This window comes from Lepidochelys kempii, chromosome 10, assembly GCF_965140265.1.
Source record: "Lepidochelys kempii isolate rLepKem1 chromosome 10, rLepKem1.hap2, whole genome shotgun sequence".
Classification (NCBI taxonomy): domain Eukaryota; kingdom Metazoa; phylum Chordata; order Testudines; family Cheloniidae; genus Lepidochelys; species Lepidochelys kempii.
The window spans coordinates 7,771,889-7,795,851 of record NC_133265.1 but is presented as its reverse complement, the minus strand read 5'-3'; the positions used below and the strand labels follow the sequence as shown (position 1 = coordinate 7,795,851).

The following is a 23,963-nucleotide window of genomic DNA, read 5'->3' as shown; positions in this document are numbered from 1 at the left end:
AATGTCCCCTTAATTAAATTCCCCTATTTCAACCATGTTACCATGAACGATATCACTCTCCTGAGGATAACACAGAAAGATAAAGAATGGATGTTGCTTGAATGCCAGCAAACACCAGGACCATACGCTGCCATGTAATGATACCAGATTACTTGCTACTAGCATAGCGTGGTAAAGTGTCCTACCATGGAGGATGGAATAAAGCTGCTCTCCCCAGAAACCTTCTGCAAAGGCTTTTAGAGTACCTCCAGGAGAGCTTCATGGAGATGTCCCTGGAGGATTTCCGCTCCATCCCCAGACACGTTAACAGACTTTTCCAGTACCTGTACTGGCCACGAATGCATCCCAAGTCCTCAGGGCTACTTAATCATTAAAAAACGCTTGCTTTTAGAACATGTATTATATTTTAAAAGGTACACTCACCAGAAGTCCCTTCTCCAGCTTCATTGGGTTGGGAGGGTATTTCAGTCAGGGTGATAAAAAGATCCTGGCTGTCGGGGAGAACGGTGTGCTGTGTGTTTTCCTCAAGCTCGTCGTCCTCCTCCTCATCTTCCTCGTCCACAAAATCCTCAGGCATGGCAAAGAGTACCCCATCATCGGAGTCCACGGACAGGAGTTGGGTAGTGGTGGCGGCCCCCCCTAGAGTTGCATGCATCTCAGTGTAGAAGCGGCTTGTCTGGGGCTCTGTCCCGGAGTGTCCGTTTGATTCTTTGGTTTTCTGGTATGCTTGTCTGAGCTCCTTAAGTTTCACACAGCACTGTGTTGCGTCCCTGCTGTACCCTCTGTCCCTCATGGCCTCAGAGATTTTTTGAAATGTTTTGGCATTTTGTCTTTTGGAACGTAGTTCTGATAGCGCGGATTCCTCTCCCCATACAGCGATCAGATCCAGTACCTCCCATTCGGTCCATGCTGGAGCTCTTTTTTGATTCTGGGACTGCATGGTCACCTGTGCTGATGAGCTCGCCTGGCCAAACAGGAAATGAGATTCGAAAGCTCCCGGGGCTTTTCCTGTACACCTGGCCAGTGCATTCAAGTTCAGAGTTCTGTCCAGAGCGGTCACAGTGGTGCACTGTGGGATAGCTCCCGGAGGCCAATACCTTCGAGTTGCATCCACACTAATCCTAATTCGAAACGGCGATGTCGATTTCAGTACTAATCCCCTCATCGGGGAGGAGTACAGAAATCAGTTTTAAGAGCCCTTTATGTCAAAAAAAATGGCTTTGTTGTGTGGACGGGTGCAGGGTTAATTCAATTTAACACTGCTAAATCCGACAAACTCGTAGTGTAGACCTATCCTTGTAGGGGCAGAGTTAGTTGTGCGGCAGGTTTTCTGTGTGTTTGTTCTCTCCAGTAATGTTCCGGTAAGGAATATCATAGAAGATTAGGGTTGGAAGGGACCTTAGTCCAACCTCATGCTCAAAGCAGGACCAGTCCTCAACTAAATCATCCCAGCCAGGGCTTTGTCAAGTCTGACCTTAAAAACCTCTAAGGAAGGAGATTCTACCACCTTCCTAGGTAACCCATTCCAGTGCTTCACCACCTTCCTAATGAAAAAGTTTTTCCTAATATCCAACCTAAACCTCCCCCACTGCAACTTGAGACCATTACTCCTTGTTCTCTCATCTGCCACCACTGAGAGCAGTCTAGAGCCATCCTCTTTGGAACCCCCTTTCAGGTAGTTGAAAGCAGCTATCAAATCCCCCCTCATTCTTCTCTTCCGCAGACTAAATAATCTCAGTTCCCTCAGCCTCTCCTCATAAGTCATGTGTTCCAGCCCCCTAATCATTTTTGTTGTCCTCTGCTGGATTCTTTCCAATTTTTCCACATCCTCCTTGTAGTGTGGGGCCCAAAACTGGACACAGTACTCCAGATGAGGCCTCACCAATGCCGAATAGAGGGGAACGATCACGTCCCTCAATCTGCTGGCAATGCCCCTACATATACATCCCAAAATGCCATTGGCCTTCTTGGCAACAAGGGCACACTGTTGACTCATATCCAGCTTCTCGTCCACTGTAACCCCTAGGTCCTTTTCTGCAGAACTGCTGCCTAGCCACTTGGTCCTTAGTCTGTACCAGTGCATGGGATTCTTCCGTCCTAAGTGCAGGACTCTGCACTTGTCCTTGTTGAACCTCATCAGATTTCTTTTGGCCCAATCCTCTAATTTGTCTAGGTCCCTCTGTATCATATCCCTACCCTCCAGAGTATCTACCACTCCTCCTAGTTTAGTGCCATCTGCAAACTTGCTGATGACACTAAATATGATGAGGAGTGGAGAGCCGTAGCTTTGCATCATGGTTTTCCAGTGTGCAAGTGCTGGGTATTAAACTCTCGTGTTCAGGAGCTCAGTGCAGAGGCACCTGCAACCCCTAAGCGCTGTGCTAACAAAGTGCTTTGTGTTTTAATATGTACCCATGAGAGGGAGAGAGAACCTTCCCTCTAAAGTACTCCCTTACCCAGTGCTTTGTAAGGAGAGTTAGGGGAGAGGATGGTCTTGTGGTTAGAGCCCAGGAATGGGAGGCGGGAGCCTTGGGCTGACATTCTGTGCTGCAGCTGGGGGAGAGAGGAACAAGGTGGCTGGAGAGGTTGCCAGCGCAACTTAGACAGCGCTAGGGGCCTGTCGAAGTTATAGGAGGCTGCCCAGAATCTCCACAGCACTGTGGGCTGCGGCCCTGCCCTCAGTGTACCCTTATGCCAAGGCTTATGGGGGTGGGGGGTGGGGTCTTCAGAGGGCCTTATGGCTGTATTGCGCAGTGAATCCTCCTGTGGCAGGAGACAGGTCTTTTAGGGGCCCTTTATGCCTCTCAGACCCTTTTATGAGGTGTAAAGAGGCTAGAACAGGCTCATCCCTGGTTTTAAATCATGGATGTGCCACTGACTTGCTGTATTATCTTAGGTATAATCTCCCTGTGCTTCATCCTCCCCTGTCTTTAAATGGGGCAAATAATCCTTATCCCTCCCCCCCCATAGGAGTTTTGTGAGTCTTACTTTGCCAGTGTTTGTGAAATGCTTTCAGATCCTCAGGTAGCAGTGTAGGTGTGATTATCATCATAACGCTTTGCCGCGCTGAAAGCTGCAGCGCTGAGAACATGGCACATAGAAACAGACGAGGGAAAAGGAAAAGAAGTGAACTGCCGAAGTGGGGAAGTACGTGGTTTCTTAAAATGTGAGGACACAGTGAAATTTATTAAAAACAATTAATAGCTGCTTGGACCAAGGATCTAAACCGAAACCTTGGGGAGAGGGGAAATTAAATGGCTTAAGATTGTTATTTTATTGCTTACCTTTAAAAAACAAAAAAAATCTGCTAAATGCAAATAAGAAGACTAGGGAGAGGGAGGAGATGGGAGGCATGCAGGGAAAAGTGAGTGGGATCTAGGTTTTGCATCGTTCGCTGAATTACTGGCAGGTCTTTTGTAACATCTGTTAAAAATAAAACAAACATTCATTTCCATTTCTTGCTGCCTGAGATGGGTTCTGCAAAAATTTCAACCTGTCCAGGAATTTATCTGGAAAGTTCCCCTCCCTCCCTTCATGCCTCTTCTTTTCCAGGGGAGATTTCCTTCCTGGATTTCCCAGGGGCTCCATTAGCCCCACATTAAAGCCTTTTACTCCACTCTAGACTCTCCGTTGAAGTAAAAGGAATTCTAATAAACCACTGGGAGAACTCTGCTATTCAGTCTTTCCATGGAAACGAGGTACTGACTCAGAACAGAACTCCACTCAAGGAAGCCTGGGTCAAGGCAGAAGGAGACCAAGGAGGAATGGAGAGATGGTTTCCATTATAACAGACCCTTTGAGACAAATAATCACTCCTCCCCCACCAATGCAGCCCTTCTGGGAGAAGGGGACCTGGTTGTGCTAAGTGGACAGGCTGTGGTCACAGGAGGTTGGATCATTAGCTGAGTGTGTGACAACGATTGTAAGGCTCATAAAGACAGCTGATTACCATATGTAAGGGTGTCTGCTCTCCCAAGGCGTATAGATACGGCCTGATGCGCCGCTCACTTATCATGGTGTAAATCCGGAGTAACCCCATTCAAGTCAGTGGTGTACAACCGGCGTAAGTGAGAGGAGCGTCAGGCCCGTAGCCTTTTACATCCCATCCTGCGCACTCTCAGGTGAATGACTGGGGAGGAGCCAGTGATCACAGTGTATGTCAGCAGCAGTGGCATAAGGAACTGCAGAAGGGAAGTCCTGGAAACTAAATTTAGATCATTCTGGTGAGGACTGTTGAAGTCCAAAGCCTCTACAGTGGCTTCCTCTGATGCGCTTCTGGTTCCTTGTAGCCCCAGCTAGGCTGAAGCTGGAGTGCAGGATCTGAGTTGATTAGACATAGGGGAATGTCTTTGAGGAAGGGACAGGTTGTGCAGAAAGTCTCCACTGGAATCCAATGAGAGCTTGGCTGCTGACAAATGAAGAAAATTAAAGTTATTTAAATGAGAAGCAAGTGCTGAGGCGTACTCATGCTGGACAAGGAAATCTGCTATGGATGGCAGAGAAATAAGGCAGTGACTATGGTTGGAGGACAGTGTCCAGGGGGAGCCATCCAATAAGGTAACGGTTTGGCAAAAAGAGTTGTGGGAAATGGGCAGATTGTTACAAATAAAGATGACAAAGGGTGATAGAGCAGTGTGAGAGGCTTAAATGCAAAAGGGGAAGTTGTACCAGCCTGCACGGGAAGAAGACTTGGACGTTATCTGGCATTTCTGAAATATGTGATGAGAATAACCCTTGGGCTGATGTAATTCCTAGCTCTCCAGGAAAGATAGGTTTGGACACATAGGTGTGTGTATTAGAGCTACACAAATGAGGCCATGTAGTCTGTTGGGGGGAGGGGGGGATGTGTAGTCATGAGGCTGAATCCCTGTAGGTATAATTTGCAGGTCACGAAAATAGTGAGTTGTGCCTTCAGCCTCTGGATCAGAACATGGGTGGTGAAAACCGAGTGCTGTGAGAAGTCACGGAGTGAACAAACTCCAGTCAAAACAGTAAAAATGGGTGCCTTTAGCTAACTGAATATAAACGGAATGTCACATGAGGACATGATTTGGAGAAACAGTTTCTCAAGATAATGAGTTATTGGTTCATGGAACAGCTTGTTCTGGAAGAGGAGAGATGATTCTTGACCTAATTCTGAGTCATGCACAGGAGTTGGGCCAAGAACTAAGGTGTGACTGGGCCACAGATAACAGTGACCACAGATAATTAAGTTCCAACATCCTTGCAGATGCAATCATACCAAGAATTAATGCTGTGAGGATTTTTTTCAAAATGAGGAAGCTAGTGGAAAACAGCCTGTAGGACAAAGTTAGGAAATGAAAATCCATAGGCTTAGCTTGGAGACTGCATAAGATACTTGATTGGAGTCAGAAAAGTGCTGAATATTCCCTACAAATAAGAAATCAAAAGGACCAGAAGTAAACAGTACAGCAAGATGGCAAGGTACAAGGGTTGATTCAAGCCAAGTATCCCTCAGAAAACAGAAATCCAGACTGAGTAATGATAACAGAACAGAACGTAAACTTTGTGAGGTTAGGTGTAAACCGGCGTTGAAGAGGAAATGTGCAGAACAGAGCCTATGATTTAAAGAGAAATGATAAGAAATGAATCAAGTGGAATCAAAACTGTTCAGCTATGGGTCCTAGCCCCTCTGCTGCTAAGTGCTAAAGGAGATTTTCTTTCAGGTCCAGTGGTAGGAAGGGATTTGTGTTTTTTCGATTAAGAGGATCTGAGTGCGAGTTCTGCTACTGCCTTGAAGTTCTGACTGGCTGGGGTGTACAGCAGTGTGACACTTGTGAAGTCCTAAGTGACCACAGATTTGTTATAGTATATTATGTTAGGGAATACACCAGCCAAACTGGGTCTGGAGCTAGGAGAGAGCTTGGAGGAGGAGAAGACAGCTGGGAGAAGAACAGTGCCAAATTGGGTGAAGGAGGAGATATTTTGAATGACGATGGACTTCATGGAAGACGAATAGTCAAACCTTGGTTTTCTTATGAGGCTTGATCTTTATTTATTGTTTGACCTCTGAATATATACAAAAATTAATAGTGAAAAGAAGGCTCCTATGTACTCTACCCCATAATTCAACAACAGGGGGTTCCATGTGAAATTAAAAGCCAACAGACTGGAAATGGATCCCAGTGAATACTCTTTTTCATAATGTACGATTAACCCAGGAAACTTGCTGCCATGGGAGATCATTGAGGCGAGTAACTTAGTAAGGTTAAAAAAATTAGAGTAGCTTTTGCAGAAGGGGATATCAATCCTCATACTTCAGGGCATAGTCTGATCACCAGCTGGGGTCAGGCAGAAGTTCCCACTCTCCCCATGGGCAAGTATTACCCCAAGAACTGTATTAAGAGGGTTTTACAACCTCCTCCGGGGGCATCGAGCATGGGGCACTTGGAAGCAGAACACCTGGCTTTGCGGACCAGTGGTCTGCAGTGTCATGGTGATTCCTCTGGTTTTGAAACTTTTCATAGGGCCGCTGAGCTTCCTCTAGGCGAGGGGTAGGGCTCTTTGATTTCTTTTAACCTGGCAGTGCCTAACATCCTTGTTTTTCTCATGATTTTTCATTTAGAAGAGGTGCATAGGGAGGGATTGCTCTTTGTTAATGTTCCCCTTCCCTCGTTCCAAACACAAAACCTAAAACAACCATGCAAGGAGATTAGCTGCCGTCAGATCTAATTTGCCAGCCACCGTCCACCTAAATCCCAACAGATGCACAAAGCTTGGAGTCCGAGCTTCTGTATTTTTCCTGTCAGTCACTGCCTTGGCTGCAGCTGGCTACGCAGAACAGAGACAGCTGCAGGTGTGATTTGTTCTCATTTCTCCGCCCCCCTCTCTGCCTCGCTCTTTCTTTTCCCAGCTACCTTCCACGTCCACCTATCTGATCATTGCATTCAAAAATGAAACACAGCCTCAGACCCCAAGACTGTTCTGTATCTCTCTGATGCAGGCTTAGTTCAGAACTGGGATGTTTTGGTGGGTGGGTGTTTTTGTTTTTGTTTTTTTGTTGTTAATGTGACCACTTGAGACTGAGGAAAGAAAAATGAAAAACTATAAAGGAACCAGCAACCTCCTTCCTCCTTCCCTCTCTCCCCGCTCTAGAGGATTAAGCCAAAAAAAAAAAAAAGAAAAATAATAATGTCTGCAGCTTTCTGTTGACCCTGCATGATGGCATTTTTGCTCTGTGTGGTGCTTCTGTTGCTGATTGCTATTCCTGGCACAAACACACGCACACACTCACACACACACAAACCTCGCATAGATCACACAGGCAAGGCAAGGCAAGCCTGCCTACCACTCAGCAATCATAATAATAATAAAAAGACACACACTGTCACTAGCCCCTCTGCAGCTCTGGCCATCCTGCCCAACGACTGGACGCCTCTATCGAGAGATCGGACAAACCGCCCTCCCTCCGTTTCCTTCCCCGCCACCCCCAACCCTCACCTCTTCCCTAGCTCCACCAAAGCACCCTCCTGTCTGGTGTAGCAGCCTGCAGCCAAACCCCCCAACCACTCCTACCACTGGCATTAAATTTTCAGGCTGGATGCTGCTATAGGGCCGTTTCTAATTACCTTATATCCCCTAGTGGTCCATGAATAATGGCTACTGAAGGAGCTTAGAAGGGTTGCTGAGAAGGAAAGCAAAAAAAAAAAAAAAAAAAAAAGAATTGTGCTATTTCTCACTTTTTTTTTTCCTAAGGATCTAATCTGGCTACTGTGTTCTGGAAGAGGAGGAGGAGAGAGAGAGACAGCACGAGAGAGTGAAAGAGAGAGAGAGAGGAGAACAAGAAACATTGCAGGTATTGTTACAAGCTATATCTTTGTGCCTTTCTTTACTGGAGGGTCTGCAGAACGTTCTTTGGGAATTTGCAGCGCTTTCCCCTGATTTATTTTTCTCTCGTGTAACTTGCTGCCCTTTCCAATTGAGGCTACACCGTACGTTTCTGGCGTCGCAGAGTTTGTCTGTGTCCTGCTTGCAGTGTTTGGGGTTTGGTTTGTTTGTTTTTTTCTATAATTAAAAAAGGGGGTTGAATTTGTTGCAAATTTCAAGTGGCTTTATTGGTAACGGGTGTCTGAACAAAAGATACGAATATTTGTGTGTGTGTGTGTGTGTGTGTGTGTACGACAGAGATTTCTTCATTTTGCTAGTCTCAACCCCCACTTTTTGGAAGTTGAAATAATAATAAAAGCTGGAGTTTGTAGATGAATATGGGAGTGAGGTCTGTCAAGGAGGGTTTGTTTAGTGTTGGAGTTATTCATGTGCATGTTTTTCTACTTTAAAAAGTTCCAACACTGATGAGCCCCAATGTCCCACAATCATTGCTGTTGTCTTTGTGTGCAAACCCTGATTTGATTTGTTGTCTTTCGTTGATTTGGTGTGTATCAGGCGCGACTGCCAGAAAAAATTGTTCTAGCCGAGATATGAGTAATCCCAGGATTTGCACATCTGGCCGGGTGTTCGGAAACCCCCTCCGTGAGACTTTCACATGCTCTCCTGCTCCTCCTTTCCCATGGCAAATTTATACAAAAACCGTCCATTGTCATTAAAAAAACAACCCAAACAACCAACTCACAGCCCCCTTATAGAGATTTCACTTTTCAGAATGTGTGTGAGGGAGAGACGGAGCGAGCGAGCTTTTGTTTTAAATAAAGAAATGGCAATGATTGAAAACACATGAATAGGATGCAATGCAGAATGTGTGCGTATGGCGCGGGGGGTTGGAAAAGCGTTTATACTACAGAAGCAGTGCTTGAATGACCGGGTAGTACATGACAGCCGAGGGGGGCTGTCCATTCTCTATCATTACGGAGCAGTTCACGGGGGCTTGCGTTTGCGTGGAATGGAATTTGATTTTTGGAATGCAAAGAATGATTTTTGCAACTGTCGAGCTAGCAGAGGAAAACCGAACTGAAGTGGTACACGGAATCATATCCATTCAAACTTTACCAGCTGATATTATAACAAAGCCAGCTCACAGTAATTATAAATAAATAAATAAAATCCAGAAGAGAGAGAAATCATATGTGAAAATTAGGAAGCAAAAGTATAGCATGAGCCCATGGACTTTAGAATCATAGAATATCAGGGTTGGAAGGGACCTCAGGAGGTCATCTAGTCCAAACCCCTGCTCAAAAGCAGGACCCATCCCCAATTAAATCATCCCAGCCAGGGCTTTGTCAAGCCTGACCTTTGAAACCTTATCAGGCAGAGAAAGGTGGTGGCTGAGACACTAATACTGAGACCTTATCCAAGTGTGGCCACCGTTCTCCTGGATTTTATTTTTGTGCCGCAATAAAGATCTGTTAAGTGCTTGGGAGGGGTGACCTCCTTGGAGCACGTCTTTCAACATAAAAAAAACCCATTCCTGCAAGGCTCTGCCTGGCCCCCCCCTTGCTTGTTTTATTTGTTTGTTTCCAAGGGGAGCAGAGTCTGGGGGGGGAGGGGGTGTGAGCAGGGCGGGGAGAAAGCAGGGGGGCGGAGAGTCGATTTAAATTGGACTTAATGGATTCCCAGGGCAGCTCTTTTAGATGAAAGTCAAAATAAGAGCCCAAGTGAATCTCAGCAGACCTGTCTGCTGCATTAAAGATGCAGCGTTCCTCCTCTTTCGCCTCCCCCCTTTTTTTCTTTAAAAGGAGAAAATAAAAGTGTGTTAGCTGTACAGAAGAGAGTGGAGTTTCCAGGCCTATAATGAGAGCTCTAATTGAAGAACTTACAGCCTCTTGGGATAGTCTTTACTGATCACTGCTTTTGTTGTTCCTGCCTCAGTCTGGGTTGGGGTTTTCTTTTGGTGTGTGAGAGAGACGTGCTATTTTTAAACCCCCCCACTTTGACCCCTGGCAGGCAAGCTGCCCCTGTACACAGCCAGGGCATCTCCGCAGTGTAAGTGGCCCAAGTATGCAGGCAATCTGCAGTCTGGGTAGGCTTGGTGTTTTCTGATTGACGCACCACGTTCAGCTAAGAGACCCCCCCTGGTAAAATACCTCTGGGATTCAAAGGGTTAAAATTAGGCTCTCTCTTTCTCCCCCTTCCCCCCTCCCCGCCCCCGTGTCTGAGTATCCTTCGGGCTGCGTGGGACACTTAGGGCCAGGTTCTGATCTCAGTTATAGTGGTGTAAATACAGAGTATCGTCACTGAGGTCAGGGTAACTATGATGCGACTCAAGAGGGAAATTGACACGTACACCAGCTATATGCCCACAGCCTTGCCTCTACTGCTGTGCCTAGGGGACTGTAGGAGCTGGGACCCAAGTAGGAGCAAAGCTTCTATTGGGCACATAGGGTCGGATCCGCAGCCTCACCAAGTCTGCTTTTCCCCAGGGGAGCAGTGCAAAGCAGACTTAAAGTACTCCTAAGCCAGCTGAGGATTCCCCTTGCATTCAGGAATTCACCAGTGGCTTAGAGCTGGCATGGCCAACTGCCAGCATGGGAGGCATGTCGGGGTGCGACTGGGGAATGGGAGTGAGGCTGGAGTTGTGCCGCCGTCCCGGGGCTATTCCACCTGCAAGCAAACTGTAGCAGCCCTGAGACTGCTCTAAAGTTGTGTCAACAGCCAAACTGGCCCTGGGCCAGCCCCAGGATTGGAAGTGGGGGCAAAAAGTTGGGGTACAGCCACCTTTGCCCCCTTCTCAGGTTCTGCACTGAGCAGAGCTCAGTCACAGCTGGAGCGGGGGCGGGAGGGAAGGAGAGAGAGGAGCTAGCCCATAATGTAGGACTCAGTTCACTGTTTCCTTTCTCACTGTGATCTCTTCCTCCCATATAATAATATCTGCCCCTTTTTGGGGGAGTTGTCTGTAGGGGATTGGCGGGCCCCTTGAAGAACCATAGCCACCACTCCTGTCCTTGCTGTGAGCACATGCAGGATCTCTTTTGCTGAGTGGTCATACATTTGTTTGGATTAATTTAAGGGGTCTTCTGAGAGTATCCTTGTCACGCCGGTGTGATTCTGTCCTTTCCCCCCGTGCTCCTGGTGTCCCTCACCCAGGCACTGCTTGGCAGCCAACTTGGCCAACGAGGAGTGTACAACGGGATCCCCTAAGATGCCTAGTAATGCTGCTCCTTAATCAGCCAGAGGTTGCTACTGAGTCTCCGTAGCATTTGCATCCCCTTTGCCACTCTGGGTAAAAACGAGGTCAGGTCTGGGAGCTGAACTGGCATCTCCTGAGCAGCAATGCAGAACGCAATTACTAGGCTGGTCGGGTTTTGTGTGGCAGAGGGGCTTGCCTGATAAGGCTGCTAGGTGTGCCAGTTCTTAAGCCCTACTGGCTCACTCCGCTTTTGTTCCTCTCCCACTGCTAGAAACCTTTTGCAGCTACAATTAAGATGTAGATTTAAAAATCAGGAGAGCAGTGGGCTCTTGTTCTGTGGTATTTGCAATTTGCAAGGCTGCAGACTTACATAATACAGGGAGAAGGGGAAAGGTTGATCCATAAATGCTGCCTTAGAAATACCATTGATAAGTAGGTTTAGAATGAAGGGAAAGCAGTTAACCTAGACTTTGGCTCACTTAAAAAATTGCATATTGACATGGACAGTGATGCATCAGAAGCTGCAGATTCTATATCATTGGTTCCTGTCCTTCCATTACAGGGTGTCACAGTTGTGGAGTTGGGTTTAATTTCAGGCACTGCTGTACAAAATAATACCACTTAGCGCCTGTCATGTGACAATCTCAAAGCATTTGGCAAAGACTAAAGCTATGTTTACACTGCAGCTTATGTCGGCTTAACTTATGTTGCTCAGGGGTGTGAATAAACCACCCCCTCCAAGAGAGACAAGTTACACCGATATACACGCCGGTGTGGACAGCACTTCCCCCACCAACGTAGCTACCGCCTCTCGCGGAGGGGCTTTTATGATGCCGACAGGAGAGCTGTCTCCCGTAAGCCTAGAGCATCTCCACCAGATGTACTGCAGCGCTGTATGTGTAGACATTCCCTGAATCTCTCAGCCTCCCTATTAGAGTTCTACTCATTGTGTAGGTGGGGGTATGCTGAGGCTCAGAGGGGTTAAAAACTTGCCCAAGGTCACATACTGAACTAGTGACAGAGCCACGAGGAGAACCCAGGAGTCCTGGCTCCCAATCCTCTGCTGTAACCTCTCGCTGTTAGAACGTAAGATAAAGAGGGAAGGTGCAGGTTCTGTCCTGGAGGGGAAGAGGCTAGCAGAGCATTTGATCGGCCTTTGACACATAAGCAGGAACTCCACTTTTGTGTCATCCCTATTGATCTCCAGTATAGGAAAACCTCTCGTTGGGCACCTGCCTGACGTCGCCTGGGGGGATTGTGTAGGCATGTGAGCTACGAGAACTTGTCCTTCAACAGCTCTTCAGCTTTTGATTGTCTTCTGATTAAGGCCAAATTTGAGTCAATGGCTAAACTCCTGTTGACTTTAATGAGTCCAGAGTTTGGCCCCAGTGTCTCTTATGGTTAATGCAGGGAGAGGAGGCGTCTAAACTCATGCCTTCTGTTCCTGGCCTGGCCCCTGACTCTCTGGGTGATCTTGAGCTACTTGTTTGGTCGCTCTGTATCTCAGTTTCCCCATCTGTCAAATGGGCATTGTAGCACCTAATTTGGCCTGAGGTCAGCAATACACGTTTGTCAAACCCTTTGAGAACTTTTGAGGAAAATCCCACAGAAGGGCAGACTGTTTGGACAAGAAGAATAATTTCCCCTTTTGCTACTTTCCACTCGCTCGCCTCCCCTAGCGTCTTGAGTGCGTCAGAAAAGCACAAGCAGGCTGAGGCCGAGAGGAGAAGGCTTCTTGTGGTTTAAGTGCATCTTCCTGGTTGAAACAGGGAGAGGGGCGTTGGAGGTAGCCAAGCTTCTGGCACTGGACCAGGACACACACTGCTCTCCCTGCCTTCCCCCCCACCCCCATGAAAGTGATCACTAAAAGCCAGTGGAATCTTGATGTTCTGTCAGTCCCAATCTTTTCCAGCAGCAGTACTCTCTGAAGGCTTGCACTCTGCTTCACAGAAGAAAACAAGTGAGAAGAGTGGGAAGGGAAGAGCGAGCCTTTGCAGCAGGCAGGCAGTAATTACAGTCAGTCCGTGCCTGTGAAGTTCCCGCATCACACTTTCACTTAAAGAGAGAGAGATGTTGTCTTATACTCCGGACCCGTGGAATAGGAGGAGGAGGATGCAGGATAAGCAGCAATTGCGAAGGATGTGATGCTGGACCCTAGTTATGTGTGCTCCCTGCCTGCAATATGCTTGAGCTTCCTGCTGCATTACTTATGACTTGATGTAGGTGAACCTTTCAACTACCTGCCCTTGGGGAACAGCCAGGCTGCAAGGAAGGTGTCAACAGCCTTTGCATCACAGCTGGGGAAAAAATGTTTCTCCTTTCTGCTCTCTACACCCCCCTGCCCCATGGAAAAGGTGATCTTGAACGTTTAAAAAAAAAAACAAAACCTCAGGTCCCTCTGATGTGTCCCAGCCTTAGCAAAAGTCAAGGCAAAATATCAAGGAGTTTTTCCTTTTATGCAGCGTTCGAGATTGAAGATACCCTAGTGGAAAGGGGAGGACCAGAGCAGCAAGGCAAATGGAAATCTTAAAGGAGATTCTTTCCTTTTTGTTGTCCCCAAGGAGATCAGCCCAGAAAATGATCCACCCACTAATTAAAATGATTATGTCTTGATTGAGACATTCTTGCTTATATCCCACTTGCCTACAAGAAGTTCGGGAGTGGACAAATTCTTATCATATACCTAGATGGATGGATATAGAAAATAGATAGATTATCTATCTATTTAATCTAATCACAAGCATAAAAGAAATAAAAAACGCATGGTGCCATATTAAAATACTACCAAAAGATAGATATCTATAGATCTATCCTTTAGTTGCATTTGGTTATATATAAAAAGATTATACATAGTTATATTTAAAGAACGAGCCAAATCCTTCTGTTGAAGTCAGTGGAGATACATTGGAGATTAATTTGGCTTACTGTGTAGGGTTTGGTATGTAGGGAATATGCTGAAGTACTGCCTTATTTGAAACAAGAGTTATTCAGATCCATTTGTGGTGGCTGCATTATACCCAAGTGGCAGGGCAAAGCAAAAATTGTGTGTGTGTGTATGTGTTACATTAAGGGACCTGGACCTAACCCTGCAGTCCTGATGCAAAAAGAACTCCCATTGAGTTCAATGGGAGTTTTGTTTTTTTCAGGAGTGTAGGGGCATGCCTTTTAAATGTGGTTCAAATTCAGTCCTGGTGCAAAGAGGCTAAACTCTGGTTAGCCCCAGGTTTTACGCTCACAAAACAGGGCTGGTTTCATTTTAATTTGGAATATCATCTTCAAGAAAAACCCTTAAGTTTTGGGGGTTATTTTTTACTTTCTTAGAGTCAGACTTTGTTTCCTTCTCTTTAATTGCATTTCCATTGTTAGTCACTGCTTGATGTCTCACCAGGGGATACCTTTTTTTGCTGCATTTACGGTAATGGCTAGAACTTGCTGTTGCTCTCACTACCTGTGTTTGTGTAGTCCCAGCTATTGGATATTGGGAAAAGTTTAAATATTGTGCGCCCAATTGTCAGGTTTCAGAGTAGCAGCCGTGTTAGTCTGTATTCGCAAAAAGAAAAGGAGGACTTGTGGCACCTCAGAGACTCACAAATTTATTTGAGCATAAACTTTCGTGAGCTACAGCTCACTTCATCGGATGCATTCAGTGGAAAATACAGTGAGGAGATGTATATACACACAACTGTCATGTACACACAATTGTCATGTATTTTAAACAACAGCCCCTTTCCATCACTCTGGTAGTGTAAAGGGGCCTTAAAGTGAGTGTAAATTCCATTGGCAGGGCAGTGCCCTTAGGCCTTATCTACAAAGGGAAATTGGCCAGAATCCCTATGGCGGAATAAGCTATTCCGGAATAGCTCCCTGTAGGGCCGCATGTGGACTCTATTCCAGAATAAAAGTCACTTCTGTCCAGAATGGGGAGCTGATCTGAAAGAGCTATTCCAGTCCAGGTCCCCGTGTAGACAAGGCATTCATGCAAATGAAAATTTAACGCTACATTCAGCAGACAAGAATAATTGTTTTAAAAATGGTTCTGCCTATTGACTGGCTAATACCTGGCTTATTGCTGTGATGGGGGGAGGGTCATGATTTAATCCTGTAATACTGTATCCCTCCCCATGACTGTTGAGATATGGGCCACAGGAAACTGTATTCACCAAAGAGTGTGACCTTCACCATGGCTGTTACGATATAAGTTACAGAACTGCATAGTCCTATAAAACCATGTCCTTCACCATGACTATTGCTAGATGATCTCTAGAACAGTATAGTCTGTAATACTATGGCCCGTCACCAGGACTGTTGCTGTATGCACCTGAGAAACGTATAGTCCTATAATTCCATGTCCTTCACCATGACTATTTCTAGATGAGATACACAACAGTAGAGTCCTCTAATACCTTGTAATTCACTGTGACTATTGTGATATCCACAGAACAGTCCTGCCCTGTATTATGTTGTGTAAGATTTTAAGACTGTTTGGTGTTAGCACCCTCTCTATCTGTTATCTGGCTTCTGAGCAAGGACTAATGCGGGGGGGGGGGGGGGAGTGAAACCAAGCAAGGAGATGAAGAGAAAATGGGACAAGAGATAAGTGAAGATACAGGCAAAGGGAGAAGACCAAGAGAAGAGGAAAGAAAGTAGGGAGAAATAAAGCAATCACTGAAAGAGAAGGAAAAGAGAAATGAAGGCCTTGCAGAACTGATGCCCATGAAGGGACCCAGTCTGGTCCGGCTCAGATATGATGACGCTGGATTTTGGAGTTCGGGGTGTAAATTAGAGTTAAGTGAGGAGGCTTCAGTAGGAGTGTAGAGATAGATCTACTTGAAATCAGTCTGGGCACCTACTCGGTAGTGAGGAAAAAAATTTCCCCTGCGATGTTAATAACATGGCCCGATAGAGTCATCTCCCTTCTAAAGCCAGAGAAAGGGTATAATGGCTGCAGTTCGATACGGGTTGTTGTAGATACCTTTTCTGTGCGTTGGGGCCGTTTGTTATTATTGTTCTATTGCAGCAGTGCTGTGAGGCCCCAGTGAGGATGGGGGCCGCGTTGTGCCAGGTACTGTACAAACACATACAAAGTGCCCTGACCCAGAGAGGTTACAATCTAAGAAGCAAAGCAAAGGACTAAGGAATCATAGATTCATCGCAATAGAGGCCAAAGTGAGGCATTTAAGCGGTTTTATTGATGTTCCATATGAAAATTAAGCTAGTCCTGTAATAATACTGTAGAAACATCTTCCCTCCCTTTATCTTTGCTCCTTGGGCACGCAGGATATAGTACAGCAAAGTGATACCCTGTAGGATTTTGTGAACGTGCCTGTTTCCTTTGGCTGAATGCTGCTGTAACTTTTATACAGCGCCTTTCACACCAAAAGGCCACCACTTCAGAAACTTTTCACGTGCAAGAGACAGTTACCCCACTGCTTAAATGCATCTGCTTCTTGAGTGGAAACAGACACCGTTTAAAAGCTCATGACAACACTGCTAAACAAAACAGGAAGTGAAGAGCTGTATACCCCATTGAAACTAGGGGCAGGATTTAGGTCAAGTCAGTAGTGGCTTGGGCTCTGAATGTACATTCTGCGCTCAATCCTGAGAGATACTGAATGCTGCATCACTCCCTCAACTCCAGCTGATTTCAGTAAGGATTGAGAGCCTTTAGCACCTTGCAGGAGTGATTCTTGCGGAGGGGATAGGGACAAGTTCCCATTTAAGTGCATGGCAAACCCCCACTGACTTCAATGGTGCCGAATCAAACGCTGAATGAGTACCCAGCACCCACCAGGTTCAAGCTCCATTTCCAGCATTTGAGAGATGAATTATAGGAGGTTCACAGATTAACTGGGCTCTCCTGTGGTTGTATATATTGCCTGCATTATAAGTGAAATCCCTACCCGAACACCTCGGGCAGAGAAATGGATGGAGTATGTATTCAATAGAAAGGGGGGGGGAAATTCCTCTGGCTGGTTTTCTAGCTGTGCAATAAATGTAGAAAAACCCCATGCATGTAAAGAAGTAGGGGCCATACTCAGTGCAGTCGTTTCAGGAGCTGATTTACTGTGAAGATGTAAAGAGTTCTGTGATGCTTCCATATTAGCTGGTTAACCCTACTCCTTAAATATAAACATCAGGGTGGACAGTGAAGTCATACAGAGGCTCTGTTGTGTAAATTTCCTTTTTTTTTTTTTAATGTTCTGAAGTGGATGTATTGCACTGTACATTTTTTTTCCCCTTTAACAAACCGCCTTAGTTAATATGTGGGCAGAATGTAGATGTTCTTGTAACCTTTTGGTAAAGAGACAAAGAGATATAAAAGGGTCCCAGGAGGGAACAGGGTTTGCAGTTACTGTCACTTGGGCTGTGAGGACATAGCATACCAATGGTCTTACTTTGAAAGAGATGCTCTCCTGTTAGATCTCCCTGTATAAAATCCAAAGCAGAAAGTCGTAGTGCCAGGCCCTCTGGGAGGTCTTTAAGGTGCAGCTGTAGACACCAAGAGCTGCAGCCCAGCTGGTGACGGGATTCTGTTGATGCTGGTTTGTTTTTGTTTTGCTGGGTTTTCTTTGCAAGGGGACATGATGCAAAGCCATCAGGAGAGATTTCAATTTGCAGGAGGAGCAGGGATGAATGAGCCCAAGATAAGAGACATTTGTGGGTCCTGGAAGGGAAAGTTCACAACTGTTTGCAGGAGGGACTGAGAGATTGATTAGGAGGCAGATTTTAGGAGCAAACGTTTTCAGGCAATCTGCGGCTCAGCAGTTGGCATTTGAGATAAGGTTTGCAGGAGTGTTCAGAACAGCACCTCATAGATCAGGGAGAGGAGCTTATGTGCTCATTTTCATGAAGGAATCGGCTAGTTTCTCCTCTCAGTTACACCCATGTAAATCAGAAATGATTCAATTGATTTCAGTGGCGTCATTTCCAGTTTACTTTGGGTGTAAATGAGAGGTGCATTTGGCCCTATGGCTTTCAGAACCGTTTCCTTTTCCCCCTCCTCAGCAGCCTATGCCACATATCTGCAAACAGCCGTAAGAAGAGCAGAGATCATTAGCTGGAAGGATCAGATGGGCTCGTTCCTTAAAAGGATTGTCTGATTTCTCTATTGATCAGGTTGATTTAGAAGGGGTAAGTGGGTCAGGGGTCATAAATTATCATTTGAAGGGGGGGCGTAAAGACTGTGCTCCACTTAGCTGCAGTGGTAAGGAAAGGAACGTATCTATTTGTAGGGACATGAATGGCTGTGCGCTGCGGCTGCCATGTAATTTAGGTCTCCTACACGTTTTAACTGGTGTTAAGGAACCGTATTTAAACTCAGTCAAACAGTGTTTTGGTTAAACTAGTTTCTGCAGTTTGGCTGGCCAAACAGACAAGGGAAAACTTAATTAGATTTGCATTTAGATGGGGTTTTAAAAGCCACTGTATTATAATTTTGAACGCATATGCAGTACACATAATGCACACGGAATCGGTTGCAAAATAACTCTGGCGACTGTGAGCCATGAAGTCCCAGGCTGGGGTCTAACATTGCAGGAATTCCTTAGAGACTTGTGGTCTCTCCTTGCTCTCTCTTCCCAGGGAAGAAGGATGATGATGTGGTTTAGAGCAGCCAGGAGCCCTACGTACAGTGCCTGACTTTCCCACAGAAATTTTTTGGGTGGTCTTGGGCAAATTACTTAACCGTTCTGTGCTTCAGTTTTCCTGGCTGTAAAATGGGGGATAATCTGCATCATAGTCCTTAAAAGTGTTGCCAACTGTCATGACTTTATTGCTGTCTTATGATATCTCACAATGTTTTTATTAAATCCCCAGCTTCTGGAGTCGGGTGATTACATTAGCATCTCAGCTTTCATTTAAAAAAATTTTTCTAGCCTTTAAGGTTGCAGGAAAAAGGTGGAAAACCCCAAGAGCTGGAAAAAACAGAAGACAAATAAAAAGAACACAACATGTATTATAGTTTAATAAAATCTCACGATTTTTGAGCCAATCTTGTCCTTTGGCTTTGGGCCTGACTCACGATTTTTGAAGGCTTGGGGTTGGCGATACTGAGATGATAGTGTGGCAACGTGAATATTTGCAAATCATGTTGAGATCCTCAGATGTAGAAGTGCAAAGCGTGATTATTATTCACTCGGGTAACAGCTACTGTAGTACAGGATGTCACAGGCAGATTTCAGTGACGTTGCCAGGCACTAACATATCCATATCGATCTGTCTGTCGTGTGTCTAGAGCGTCATCACAGTATGTGGGCTTAGCCAGTTCGTGTTAATTGCTTTTTCAGTGCTGGGTCCTGTGCCGTTGCAGTTTTGATGTCAGCGTGATGAGAATCAGGGCCAGTGTTGCTGGAACAACGGTTCCGTGTGACTCTCTGTGTGATTAAAAATAAAGATCGTCATATGGGGCTTCTTTCTAGTCCTCTTCTGTACGCACACTGTACAGCTTAGGTTACCTGGGTGTGTAGTTTTTTTTTGGCGGCGGTAGGTCTTTTGGTGTAGGGACATGTAGTAGTTTAGAAGAGAAAAAAAGAATGTGTGGTGGGGCCAATTACAGCTGTTTCCAGTATTCCTCCACCGTGGCAATAGTTTTCCATAGGGGAGAGTTTTGCGGGGTTTTGTTATAGCTTCATAGATTCCAAAGTCAGAAGAGACCATCCAGTCTGACCTGCTGCATAACACAGGCCATAAAACTTCCCCAAAATAATTCTTAGAGCAGATCCCATCTTGATTTAAGAGTTGCCAGTGATGGAGAAGCTACCATGACCCTTGGTAAATTGTTCCAATAGTTAATTACTCTCACTGTGAAAACTTGACACCTTTTTTCCAGTCTGACTTGGTGTAGCTTCATCTTCCAGCTCCCTTTCTCTGCTAGATGGAAGAGCCCATTAGGAAATATTTGTTCCTCAGGTAGATACTTGGAATCATAGGGTTAGAGGGGACCCAAAAGTCATCTAGTCTAATCCCCTGCCAGGATGCAGGATTTGTTGTGTCTAAACCATCAAAGACAGATGGCTCCAGCCTCTTTCTGAAAACCTGCAGTGAAGGAGCATCCACACCCTCCCTAGGCAGTCTGTTCCGTTGTCCTAGTGTTCTTAGTTAGGACGTTTTTCCTGAGCTTTCATCTAAATCTGCCATGCTGTAGTTTGAACCCATTGCCTCTTGCCCTGCCTTCTGTGGCAAGAGAGAACAGCTTTACTCCATCTTTGTTATGGCAGCCTTTCAAGTATTGGAAGACTGCTATCACGTCTTCCCCCCCCTTAATCTCCTCTTTTCCACACTAAACATACCCAGTTCCTTCAGCTTTTGCTTGTATGGCTTGCATTCCATCCCTTCCATCATCTTTGTTGCTCGCCTCTGGATCCTTTCCAGTTTTTCTATATCCTTTTTATACATTGGTGACCAAAAATTGGACAAAGTCCTCCAGCTGAGGCCTAACCAATGCTGAGTAGAACGGTACTATTGCCTCCCCTGACTTGTATGCCATGCCTCTGTTAATGCAACCCAAAATTGTATTTGCTCTTTTTTTCTTTTCTTTTCTTTTCTTTTTCTTTTCTTTTTTTTTTTTTGCAACAGCATCACGTTGCTGACTCATGTTAAGGTTGTGATCCACTACAACTCCCAGATCCTTCTCAGCAGTGCTACTGCCAAGCCAGTTTCCCCCCCTTCTGTATTTGTGCCGTTGGTTTTTCTTCCCTAAGTGTATCTCCTTCCATTTGTCTTTGTTGAATTTCATTTTGTTGTTTATAGCCCAGTTCTTCAATTTATCAAGATCCCCCTGAATTTTATCTCTATCCTCCAAAGTGTTGGTAATGCTCCCTTCCTCCCCCCAGCTTTGTGTCATCTGCAGATTTGTTCAGGATGCTCTCTCTTCCTATATCCAGGTCATCAATAAAGATGTTAAATGACACCGGACCCAGAACAGATCCCTGTGGAACCCCACCTGAGGCCTCCCTCCAGTCCGACAGCATTCCGTTAATAGTTACTCTTTGTTCTTCTTCAAGTGCTTGCACATGTCCATTCCAGTGTAGGTCTGTGCGCATCCCGAGCACAGTTGCCAGGATTTTTTTTCCCCTAGTGGTATCCGCTGGGTCACCTCCAGCGCCCCCTGTGGGGCCGCACGCTCATAGAGCCAGTATAAAGGGCCGCTCCCCTTCAGTTCCTTCTTACCTCCTGTGACGGTTGCTAGAATCCCTCATTGCTCAGGCAGTCTTTCTCCACTGAATGCATCCGATGAAGTGAGCTGTAGCTCATGAAAGCTTATGCTCAAATAAATGTGTTAGTCTCTAAGGTGCTTCCTCCTTTCCGTTTCCAAGGCTCCTTTCCTTTTTGCGCATACAGACTAACACGGCTGCTACTCTGAAACCTTTCTCCAAGTGTTTTTTTCTCAAAGGACTGGAGAGAGTGTACCAGCAAGTTAGAGATCCCATTCCCCCACCTGAACCTTGTCCTGGCAAAGCGTACGGGGTCCCTGGTCGAGCCACTAGCAACGTGTTCACTGTTACGCCTTTCCTGGAAAGTGGCCTTCCTGGTAGTCTTCGCTTCGGCCAGCCCCCACATATGGTGTTCTTCAAGGGCAAAGTCCAGTTACCACCTCACCCGTCATTCCTCCCAAAGGTGGTCTCACAATTCCACTGCAGCCAAGCAGTCTCGCTGCCAGTATTCTACCCTAAACCGCAGGCAACTAGAGAGGAGCAGCGCCTCCATTCGTTGAATGTTAGGCAGGCCCTGGCTTTCTACTGATGAAGAACCAGACCTTCCTGCAGATCCACTCAGCTGTTCCTAGCAGTAGTGGAAAGAACGAAAGGTCTCCCCAGCTCGGCACAAAGAATCTCATCATGGCTTACTTCTTGTATCCGGGCATGTTACAAACCTGCGAGCATCCCAGCTAATCTAACGGCTCACTCCGCCAGGTCTCAGGCCTCCTCCTCTGCCTCTTTCCTAGCACAAGTCCCGATTCAGGACATCTGCAGAGCAGCAACCTGGTCTTCGATTCACCCATCCACAACTCACTATGCCATTACACAGCAGGGTAGAGACAAGGCCGGTTTCGGCTGCACAGCCTTGCTGTCAGCATGTCCTTGAACTCTGAACCCACTTCCTGGACCACTGCTTGTGAGTGACCTCCATTGGACTGGACAAGTATAAGCCCTCGAAGAAGACGGTCACTAGCCTTTGCATAACTGTTGTTCTTCGAGATGTGTTGCACACGACATATCCATTCCAAAACCCACCCTCCGTCTCCTCTTTTCAGAGGCAGTTGGCAAGAAGAAACTGAAGGGCAGCAGGGTTGGCAGGGCCCTTTATATTGGCGCTATGAGTGTGCGGCATCAGAGGGTGCTGGAGTTGATACAATGGATGCCATTAGGGGGAAAAATCCTGGCAACTGTGCTTGGGGTGCGCACACCTACACTGGAATGGACATGTCCGACACATCCTGAAGAACAACAGTTATGAAAAGGTTAGTAACTATTTTTTTTGCGATTGTTTAACCAAGGACTGTGATCAGGTCGCCCATAAACCTTCTCTTCATTAAGCTATAGATTGAGCTCCTTAGGTCTACCACTGTAAGGCAGGTTTTCTAATCCTCTAATCATTCTTGTGGCGCTTCTCTGAACCCTCTCCAGTTTTTCAACATCCTTCTTGAATGGTGGATGTCAGAACTGGACACAGTATTCCAGCAATGGTTGCCCCAGTGCTAAATACAGAGGTAAAATAACCAGTCCCTACTTGAGAGTCCCTGTTTATGCATCCAAGAATCACACTGGGAGCTCATGTTCAGCCGCTCAGTTCCTAGAGGAACATTTCACTTCGGTAGATGGTTGTCCGGTCCTACCACAATGCTTGTTATGTGGGAGACTGAAGCTGTGTGCAGTCTGTTTCTAAAGTACAACAAGTACATTTGTATGCTACAAGGTCTCAACTGTGGGGAAATGTTAAAAGAAATTCTGGGATATGAGCCATCCTGACTGATGGGGTTTGCACCCGTTAGAAAAGATCTGAGGAGCTTCCCCAAGGCCCGCCTTGTCCTGTTCTTGGTGTCCCTCATTTCTTGCTCCTGCAAAACATTCTGCAGTATAACACGTTCCAGGGAACACACGTTGGTGAGTGAATACAAAGTTCTTCAGATAATCACATTGGCCTGAGTCTCCCCCTCACATACGTCTCCCACCTTGGCCAGTGCATCTCCGTCCTGACCTGTGACAGCCCTTGTTAATCTGACCCCGCATCCTCCCAAAGCGCTGTTACTCTGCCTCAATCCTAATCTGCAGCATCCCTGAGCCTCTAATCCTGAAAGCCACAGTGGGCTCTGCCAGTGCATCTCAATCTTGACCTTCAGCAACCCCCTACAATTCCCGTTTTCATGAGCAGAAATTGTGTGAAGATTCCCTGATGTGAATAAATAGGGACTAAGATCAGAACAGCCAACTCGTTATCACTTGTGACCTAGCCCAGGCATAGAACTCAGGGTGTTCAGACGGGAAAGGCCCGGGTGCTAACCCATTGCCCATGCTCCCAGCCTCCTGGGGACTGTGTCTTTGAGTAATTCTGCCATGGGGCTATAGAAAACTCCATGTGCAGTGCCATTCAGATGACCGGAGAGCCTCTGACACAGAACAAAGGGTCCACTACAGTGAGAACAGTGGGAGTCTGCAGTTGGGGAGATTGTGACAAGGGGACCAAAGGGGTAACTTATGGCGTAGGCGGCAGGAACAAGGAAGAAGGCGAGTTTAAGTGGTGGGAATGGCGGGAAGACGGGGACTCTGGCTCAGGCTGTTCCTGCTCTTTCAAAGAGAGTAAACGTCCTTCTTTTTCCAAGTGCCTCCCACAGCCAGATAGCTCTGCCCCCTCTTGTTTCCTTTATTTTTAAAGTGGTCACCGCTGGCAAGGAGCCTGTAGACTGGAAATCTCCCTGTAAATGTCA

The 23,963-nt window shown here is 46.2% G+C and overlaps 1 protein-coding gene across 3 annotated transcripts in view; it reads left to right on the top strand.

Annotated features, from left to right (window-relative positions):
• RAI1 (retinoic acid induced 1) overlaps window positions 1–23,963 on the top strand; it is a 133,815-nt gene that overhangs the window by 42,552 nt on the left and 67,300 nt on the right. For all 3 annotated transcript variants that reach the window (XR_012161085.1, XM_073361837.1, XM_073361838.1), the window contains exon 2: window positions 7,717–7,816. The gene's annotated coding sequence lies outside the window, so the exon portion shown is untranslated. The remainder of the gene's footprint in view (window positions 1–7,716; window positions 7,817–23,963) is intronic.